We start from the raw sequence: 10,272 nt of genomic DNA, 5'->3' as shown, positions 1-10,272 counted from the left end.
AATAAAACCCATTGGTGTATTAAAACGGGTAGATGTGCCAATGGCCTGTGCTCAGCAGGCTGTCCATAAAAGTATCATGCGTGTACGGTGGCCAGTGTGTCTCATGAGCATGTGTTCAGTGCAGCTGGTGCAGTTGTCACAGTAGGAAGGACCAGTCTCTCACCTCAAAACGTGGAGTGATTTACCATGATCAAAATGAACCAACACTTTATACCACCGAATTACACTGTTCCTGAAATACCTCAAGAAGAGGAGGAGGGTGATTGGTCTTACTCAGTTCAGAGTGTTTTGGCTGACCAACTTCTGGGTGAACCACTTGAGTCGGAGGATGGACTCTGCTTCCCTGACTGAATAGGCCACCATAGAACTTTTTATTGTCAAACTGCTTCACCAAAAATAAAAAAAGGATATAGCTACGTGAACATTATATATTTTGTTTGTTTGTGTCTGACTGACTTATGCAGCCCAAACCATTTTAGACACATGTATTGGTTGGATTGGAGTTAGACTAGTGTGCAGAGGAGAAGCCCCCCACCCGCTTCAAGGATATTGGAGAGACAATGCCTTCCTCCGTCAATGCCTATCCAATTTCTCACTCCTAGCAAGACTGACCCAGAACATTTGATTTACAACACTGTCTAATGTGCGGTGCTTGCATCAAAGAGGAGATACAATTGTATAGTACTTTGCTTGGACTGGAACAGGTAACAATTGCACCAATGAGTGATATATTATTGAGTGATTGTGAGTGATGAATGATGATTCATGTGGTTGTAGACAGTGAGGGAGGGTGTTCAACTAATCTGTACGCTTGATTGTGATTATTTGAAATGTTTGGGGCCTCATGAGTAATCATTTTTCCTGAAGGCGATTGGCCCTTCCACTTTGACACTTAGCAAAATATTTGCTTGCCAGGTCCACTCCTTTATTCTGGTTCTTAATCTTCAAAGACCAGATCAGCCAGTTTAGTTAACAAACACAAATCTACACAAAATAACTACTCGATGTTTCTCTTCTTGTTTATCAACAGCAGTGCACTTCAGGTCAATGTTTCTCATTTGGGTGGTATCAGAGTTGGACTGATTCATTACTCGGAGTCAGGAGGCTAATGGAAGGACTCTGGGTGAGACTACTTAAAAACAGCCACAAGAAGGAAGTTGTCAACTTCAGGGAAACCAACATGATGATGGCTCTAAGAGGCCTACTCAGTTCCGTGGACTGGTGAGAGGTGCATTACTTTGAGACATACAATGCTTTTGAGTGTGTGTGTTGGCTGAAATGTGAAACTCTGCTATTATGAGGTTGTGGTCATGAAGGGGCCCTGTTGTTGTAAGTAACTGGAAACAGACATGTGATTTTACATCATCACATTATGCATGCACTTGGCTAAATGTTATGAATATCATAACAGTTGTGAGATTGATCTGCCCAGTACATGCAGCCACTTGTCTGTGATTGGTTGTAAATTGCTCTCACTTCTCAGTTAATTCATTGCACATGAGTCATACGATGAATGATTGCAGCAGACTATGCTCTTGCTCTTCCTCTGAGACATCTTGGTACACTCCTCATGAAGTTTACCTTCTGTCTTTCTCCTTGACTCTACGATATTGTTTCTGCTTTACAAACCTCAGGCATTCTCTTCTCTTGAACAAAAGACAAAAGCTCACTAACACTCCTGCTTACACTACCAAACCACTTAAGCCAAGCACTCAAGATTGAAGGACACTTCGAGAAGAATACAGATGTACCACACAGTTTGTCAATACAGTATAATTTTTTTTAACAATCATTTTTTATAACTTTGTGGGTTCACTTAACTCCTCCATAATTTGCATTTTTCCAACCTAGATGACAGAACTTTTCAATATATAATATAAGCCTGGGTCTCTTGGACTGAAGGACTGTTTGCAGTGCATTTAACTGAACTGCGTCACAATCATTCCTTCATTTCCTTCCACAACAGATTGATGATCATGATGCGCTGCTCATCCCCCTGATGAATATTGCCTCTCTGTAGTGTTTGTCTTTGTCACACCTTTAACCAAATTCCCCTTCCAATCCATTCATTAAACCCCCAACCCTCTTCCCCTTGGCTGTGAGATTAATTGAGGTGTGACTTAATTTTACACCATAAATGGATCACACACTTGGTGGGGTGGATGTGGTGAAAGCCACACCAACTCACTGCTGGATCTTCTGTTACCTGAGAAATAGCCCACACCTGCCTCATTTACACTCCCATGCATCATTCATCAACATCATCATTCGGGCCTTGTGTTGTGTTGCATAAACGCTTAACCTTGTCCACTCCTGTTTTGAGGATTTTGTAAGTTTAGATTTAACTAACTACTATTGCTCAGAAGAAGTTAATATTGATATTTTTTATCCTATCAGGCCTTCTTCGTTGTGTTATAGTGATAGTCTGGTCTCAGTCTTTCTAAAGTTCTGATATAAAAGATCTAACCCACTAACTCTGTGTTTTCTTTCAATCTAGTTCCCTGTGATGCATAATCCTTTAATGAATTCTATGGTTGGTGTTCACCTAGGTGGGAGTGGGACCGTGCTTGTGATTCCTTACCTGTTACCAAGCTAACCTGATGCTAGTGCTACCACACCATATGATGGCACCTTGGGAAACCCTGCAGTAAGAAGACTAAGAGAACTATGGAGGGAGGTGAACTAGTTTAGTTCGTAACTAACTTCTACTGAAGATGTTGTTTATCTAGGTTGTTGTAGGCAATATAGGAAATGGAAATCCCCCCTTAGTGGTCAATATAATTACAAAGGGTAGTAGGACACTGCTATAACTAACTAGTGTACACTTCGTTAAGCAGATTTAAAAAACAGACTATGCTAAAAGGCAGCAGTACAAAGTAAAACAAGAAAATAAAGATTTGAGGCAAAATAATTATTTCACTTTTATTTTTTTAACAATTATAAAACTCAGCCTTTCCACCCACAAGAAGCCCACCCCTCTGCCCACACAAATCACCCCGTCCCCAACCAATATCTAAAGAAAAATTAACTGTCCAAAGTCCAAATCCCGGTCCCAACTCTCTTTCCCACCCTCTTCACCCACAAAACAAGTCCCTCACACCAAAACAAAACATTTAAAAATGGCTTTAGAAGTAACCCTGGGCGCGACACTACGCTTCGCCCATGTAGTGTACGTAGCGCTGCCTGCTTCGCAGTTTTCGAAGTAGGCGAAGCAGGCAGCGCCTACGCACACGCGAGGGCGAAGCGTAGCTGCCTGCCGCCCACCACCCGCCTCCCGCCCGCCCTACTTTTAAAAGCTAAAATAAATTTGTAATAAAGCAAATTAAAGGCACTTACCTGACGCGCGGCGTCTCCCGGGGCTCCCTCTTCCTGGTTTTCAATTTTCCTGACTAATGCGCATGCGCGGATGCCCGCGCATGCGCATTTCTCGCAAGAAATGCGCATGCGCGGGCCTCCACGCATGCGCATTTGTCAGGAAAATTGAAAACCAGGAAGAGGGAGCCCCGGGAGACGCCGCGCGTCAGGTAAGTGCCTTTAATTTGCTTTATTACAAATTAATTTTATCTTTTAAAAGTAAGGTGGGTGGGTGGCGGGTGGCGCGTAGTGGGGCTACGCGAAGCGCGTAGTGTGCGTAGATTCGGGCACACTACGTGCTGCTTCACGTAGCCCCACTACGCCCACTATGCCCACCCTATTTAGAAGAGGGTGTCCTCTATGGGGGTCAAGTTACTGATCCATCCTAAACAGTCTTTCCTCAAACCGTGCCAGATGCTGCAGGACACGGTACTGGGACTGGAGACAGTAGTGGTGGTCAACCGAGGGCCTGACAGCTGCCGGCGATGCTGGCAGTGATGTTGGCTGGAGCTGGCTGGTGAAACTGGGCCAGGGGCAGTGGCAGCTACTTGCGCCTCCTCTTCTCCCAGTGCCATCAGCTGACAGTACTCCTGCTGGATTGTCTCCAACCTCTTCCCCCCACAGCCGGGCTTCTGTCTGCTGCTGTGTTGGTACAGGTGGTGGACCAGCTGGGGTAGCTACATCAAGAAAAAAACTAAAATAAAAAAGACAAATTGCAAACCATGTTCTGTGCAAACACTTGCTTAAAATTAAATAGTGGCACAGTAGCAGTACATTGCTGGTCCCTTGGAGTTTGATTTGATTAGGAGATGCACAGGGCCATTTGTTACTCACACATGCCTCACATGAAAAAGCACCTACTGGCTGAAAAAAATTAAGGTACAATAACATAGCACCAGATTAAAAAAGAGTGATTTTTTTTCCTTTAAAGACTTTCCTATTAAAATACTAAACAGACACTTTGTGTGGAGATACAAAAATAAATGACACCTCATTAATGAGTAAGGCATTATGAAGTTTGGCGTACAAGTTGTTGTGCTAAATCAATGGAGGCATGCTAGCCAGCGCGTTAAGTACTTTGCTACTGTCTGCTGTCTGTAGCTGGGACAGCTGTAATGGACAGTTATCTTACTTTAATTCCAATGTCCCTGCTCTTTTCCAAATGTCTTTCAATACTATGCTGATGCAAAATAGGCAGATACAAAATAAATAAGATACTATGTCACACATGTCACATATAAAATGTGGATACCCTGTCTGTCATAAGTAGACTGTGGGGAAAAAAATGCACTGCAGTAGAGAGAAAGGAACTGATTTTTCTATGTTTTGGTAGTCTGGGACAGAACTTAGGAAAGAATAGAGGAATGAAGTACTAGGAGGTGACTAAGTGGGCACTGGGAGGGAAGGGAAACACACCTTGTTTTCGGTTTGCAATGGATTGAAAACTTTGTAAATGTAGCATTAACTGAAGCAGATGAACATTGCACAGTCAACACTGCAGTGGTGAATTGAACTATGTTGCACTTAGGTCATGGGTGGTGAAATGCCATGGGCAGGGAGGGAGGTGATGAATGATTGATGGGTGAGACACATATCTACCTCCCTGAACAAATACAGTGAGTCAAGGGAGTAGACAAAAAATTAAAATACCCCCACTTTGAACCATAGCTTTGAAAACCAAGCAAGTGAAGTAGATGAGCATGTCCCTCTCCGGAAGAGCTCCCTTGTTTCTTCATTCAAGCAATGATCCATTTATCCTTTCATTGTTCTGTTCACCCTTTAATACCCACCATTTAAGCTTTACTTTCTCTCATTCAGTCTTTCACTAAAATTTCAAATCCATCCATATATCCACCCATTCAGTAGCCACCCTTTCAACTATCCTTTCACCCATCCATCCACATTTACCCACTCAAGCCTCCTTTCACCCACCCCTACATATTTTAACTCATATACCATTTCAGCCATCCTTTCTTAACCTTCCATCTTTCTTTCCCTATTCCATCAACCCATAATGCTTAGCTTTTATTATGGACTTTTGCCTGCTGAGTTGTGATGCGAAGAGGCCATAAGAACTCAACCACAGCTGAAGCCGCTAAAGAGGGAGTTTTCAAGAAGCATGGAACCCTTGCTGTGAGTATAACAGTAATTGTCAATAAGGAAGCAATGTGGCTTACCTCCGCCTGTCCCTGCTGCCGCTGTGTCTACCCCTTCAACTGCCTTGGTGCCTGCAGAACTGGTGCTGGCCCCGGCACTGGTGGTCTTTGCGGCTAGAAAAACGTTATGCAGTTTTAGATGCCAGATATGCCTCCACTTTTTGGTAAACAAAATACATTCACAATACATCACTACAGTTCAGTTAACAGTATCTTCTATCGAAAACATCCCTTTGGGCATCTTGTTAGTTGACAATGTTAGAAAAGCCTGGAAGTCAAGCCATCCAAAAACATTTCTTAATGGGGTGGCAGAGCTCTGATTACTCTGAGTCATTGAAGCGCAATGAAGGGGTGTAATAACGGTCAATGAAGGACATAAGGTGTTGGTTGGCAAATGCTGTGTGACCTCATACTTTCATGCCAAGCTGTACTGTCATGAAAACTGCTGGTATACTGTATAAATGAATAATTTATAGAACAACATTGGGAGGGGGTCAACCATGACCATGGCCACTCTCTCATTTTAACTGTTTGACATGAGCAGAAAAAAGAAAGCCATCTCAACAAACAAGCGTGGTGAATAAATACTTGGGCCTGAATTCTTCTCAGTAGACAGTAGAGTGCCAAAAATGTGTTCTCTTAGTCTTACAGTACCACAAGATATATAAGGGAAAGGGAAAGTTTACTAACAAAGCAGAAGAAAACTGAAGACTAGTACAGACAGAAGGAAGTCAGCTACAAAAATATGAAATATAGAAACAAGGGATAATGCAGCGATAACAAGAATTTAAAAAAACATTCAATAGAGGAGTAAAAAATAGGAGACAGTATAAAAAAACTATGCAAAATTACAATTATTCTAATAATGGGAAGAGGTAAAAGTTAAGGAAATAATAATAATAACAGGACTTATTGGGATCACCAGAAACATCTGCCTCAGCACTGGTGATGGCATCCCCAGCTCCCTGACACGCATCAGAACTATCCCTCTTCTTGCCCTTGGGTGCTGACATGATAAATAAAGAAGATGCAAAAAATAGATTAGTGGTACAGTTAATGTTCCCAAAAATATTTTGACAGGCAAACAGTAACATTGTACTTTTATAAATCAGATCGCCTATAGTACTAATGTCTATCGAGTTGACCATCCTAATTGTCGTAAGCCCTATTCCATATTTCCTAAACTATATTTGGGACTAATGGATTTCAAAGAATGACTCTTCATTCTCATTCTCATATCTCAACCCCCTTTATGGGCCAACTCAGTTTCCGTTTTTTTCAATGCAGAAATGCATACTTTACATCACTGTGAGATTGTTTTGGATTGTAGGAGAAACGTAAAGAAAATCACAGAGAACGCTAACTTACTGATATAGCCATCTTAGTGACAGGACAGAGGAGTATTCAAGGCTTCTTAATAATCATCTCAAGCGAGCGCCAATGAGTACATTTAGGTAGCACAGAGCACCTGGCTAGCGACTGGATCACATAATATTCATAACGTAAATTTAACTTACCTCTGAGAGTGAGCAGCATGCTATTTGGAAAAAAATTGCATTGTAGGACACAAACACAAAAAATAATTGCTCACCAACCAATGCCTAGCAGATCGAGGAGGTCCTGTTCATGGTCTATAATGTCGGCTCTCCAGTGCGTCAACTGCTGTTGGATGCTCTGGACTTGAGTGTTGTGGCGCACACACCGGTGCACCCTGCCCCAACACAGCTAGCACTCCTGCAGGGTGCATCTGCTTCCAGGCATGCCGCCTCCTGTCAGCATGGAGGGGAGGTGGTGGTGCATATAAAAAACAAGTGCTGCCACATCTGCCTCTAAAAAAATGGTGCAGGGCTGCCCCCATTACAGCGCTGACGACCTCAAGGTGTGTAGTGTATTTGAGTAGTGGAATTTTGTGGCATGGTGAATAGATAGGGGTTAGAGCTGCACACAATAGATAGAAAGGAAGATAGAGTTACTGAGTGGGACAGTCAGCATGTCACTGGTCATAATAAATCTTCATGTTTGGCTGGAGCAGAACATGTGTAATCATGTTCCCTGCGCTTACCGGAGGAAATGAAGTCCAATGTGCTCCTGGTAAACATGTGATAGAATATTAATGAGCCACTAGAAAGATGCAGATTGTCTCTGTGATTCACTGTTCCGTCTCCTTAAAAAGAAACTGTTTTGAAAGGGCTGCATTATATGTCATAAACCCTTGTTTGTGTGTAAGAATTAATGAAAATAATGTATTTATTGCCAGATTTTTTTTGCACGCCTTTCTCATTTCCATGAGTTGTTGCTTTAACTTTCCTGAGCCAAGCTTCAAATGTGGTTTTCCTGTTTTTGTTTTTATGCCTTTCCTGTAACATGTCCTTCTGTGCAAGGGTAAGGAGTGTTCATCTGTGTCCAAGCAGTGTGCTGAAGGGGGTATGAGCAGTGGGGAGCCCTGCCTGCACCCCTGTTCTAATTTCATAGCCCGAGGTGATTGTTTGGATTATTAGGACAACAGCCAGCTATCTGCAAGAAGAAAACAACTCTTCAGGCTTTAGTACTGCACACAAAATTGCACAAGCGGGCCTCTGGACACAGCCATGCTTATGGCGTGCTGAAAAGCCATTAAACCTCATTTCAACAACAACAAAAACAGCGAGGCATTTACCCATATTTCTGGTCCAGCAGAAAAAAAAAGGGGTGACCCCCTTTATTCCAAGAGGTGCTGAAACATTTCAGTAACGAGAAATTCTTGAATCAGCAGTCAGCTGACTCGCGCTCTCGACAGTCACAGCACAGCATGATTGGGCAAGCCTGAGGCACACACAGGCTAGGTTACACAGCCGGCAGGCTGTAATATTTCAATGAGGTTGTGCATCTGGTAGGACGCAGTGGTAGGACAAGCTGGGGCATGCACTGAAAACATACCAAGCTGGTGCCCTTCACTACAGTACAGCACAACCAAACTCCCCGCCAGGTTGTATGTGTGCATCAGGAAGCCCTGAGGTGGGCCCTCATGCTCAGGTCTGGTTAAAAAGAAAACCCATGTGCTCTTTGGTTGTATCAGACACCAGGAGATAGGAGGGGCCACAACCGGGAGGTCTGCATATGGCAACTGGCAGTAGTACATGCACACACTGCCATTGCAGCAGGTCTAGGCTCTGTACGGGGCTAGCTAAGCACCATCTGACAGCTGGTGTGGGATTCCAGGTCAGGGATGCCATCCAGAGTGAAGAATAAAAGTTAGGTTTTTTTTTAGCTAAGCTCCAGTGCGAGGAAGGGCAGTGCTTGGATGAGGCGCCTTTGCAAATATCAAAGAACCCACAGAAACATGGATGGACTCCACTCCACACAGTGGAAGCAACGACTGATGGTACAGTCAGTGAAAAAATGCAGTAATCTCAAACACTTTAGGTTGCGCTGACATTATAAAAACACAGATTTGACATTTAAACAATATGTCCCCTCCCTCATGGGTGCCAAAAACATCCCCCCCATACTCACCTACTCACAACCAGACGATACTTTACCGAGCGGAGGCAAGTTTGTGCGCCGGCTTTCCTTCAAGCAGTCTACATTTAAACCTCTCACCGCAGTGTGTGAGTCAGCCTGGGCTTGCTAGTGTTGCGAGGTATGCAGCCTCCATCGGAGCTGGGACAATAAAGAATTGAGAGCAGAGCATGAAACACGGGCTGGAGTCGGAGCTGAGAGGGCAGGGGTAAGGAGTTGGGGCCTGTGAGCGGCTGAGGCAGGGATTGGAAGCAGGCCTTCTCCTCCCTCCCACTGGACAAGATGAACAGCCCTGTTTACAGGGCATCAAACAAGAGGGCACTGAACGAGGCAGTGCAGGAGGGGAGTGACCTGGACGGTGCAGGTGGGGGCTGACACGAAAGTGAATGGGAGCAGATTAGTATGGAAGGAGTGCACAAGTGGGGCAGCAAAGTGGGCAGTGATGGGGAACCTCACAAAGGGTAGCTGCAACCCGCTAACATTTCCTTTTTAAGCTGAACCAAGGACCCGGTCACCAGGGTCATATTCAAGGAATATGATCTGTCAGTGCGGAGATAGAGGTAGATGGGTGCTTTCAAGGGTCTCAGCAGCTAACTGACCTATATTGCAGCAGCAGCCAAGGCAATGAGCTCCTGGCACTCACAGTGGCATCGCTTAGTCTCCAGCCAGGAGGAAGCATTGCTGTCTGATTTTTTCCTTTTTTTTTTTTTTACAAATGAAGTACTGCCCCTGGTGAATCCTAAATGGTGTCCATGATAAAGCTTTCTATGTTTTTCTATATAGGGGTCAAGCCATTAATTTACACTTCCAGACCATGAGCTGATCAACTGTTCTTGCTGAAGCGGTGGCATAGGGGTAGCCTTTCAGGGATATATTGTTAGTCTGTCTCTATTGCTTATCAAAAGTACCTAATATAGTACAGTTTAACATGGTGTTTCTTCCACTATTTTACATCCTCAGATTGCATTGCATCTTAAAAGAGCACCCTCTATATTCTCATGGAAATTTACCTTGACCTAAAACGTCCATTGTTGCCTCCCCCTTTCTTTCAAATAACCCTCTAGTTACTTTCCATGTCCTGCATATCTCCGCTCTCTGAGCACAGCTTACTTTCACATGGAAGCTTACCTTACTACTGAAAATTGCCCACACCTGATAACAAAGATCATAACCTATCCTTTAAAAGCTATACCCCTGCAATCTACCAATAACTAATCTCCTTTCACACATCGCTGAATATTGCCAACTATTTGCATGAGTTCAC

At 43.7% G+C, this 10,272-nt stretch overlaps 1 long non-coding RNA gene across 1 annotated transcript; it reads right to left on the bottom strand.

The window, feature by feature from the left end:
- Positions 1 to 3,724: 3,724 nt before the first annotated feature.
- On the bottom strand, positions 3,725 to 6,503 carry LOC146811080 (uncharacterized). The gene is made up of 3 exons (XR_014965778.1): positions 6,433 to 6,503; positions 5,532 to 5,624; positions 3,725 to 4,031 (listed from the first exon to the last, which is right to left on the bottom strand). It is a non-coding gene; the product is annotated as an uncharacterized LOC146811080 (long non-coding RNA).
- Positions 6,504 to 10,272: the final 3,769 nt, after the last annotated feature.

This window comes from Triturus cristatus, chromosome 7 (assembly GCF_964204655.1).
Source record: "Triturus cristatus chromosome 7, aTriCri1.1, whole genome shotgun sequence".
NCBI lineage: Eukaryota > Metazoa > Chordata > Amphibia > Caudata > Salamandridae > Triturus > Triturus cristatus.
The sequence above is the reverse complement of the archived record's forward strand: the minus strand, read 5'-3'. Positions and strand labels throughout refer to the sequence as shown.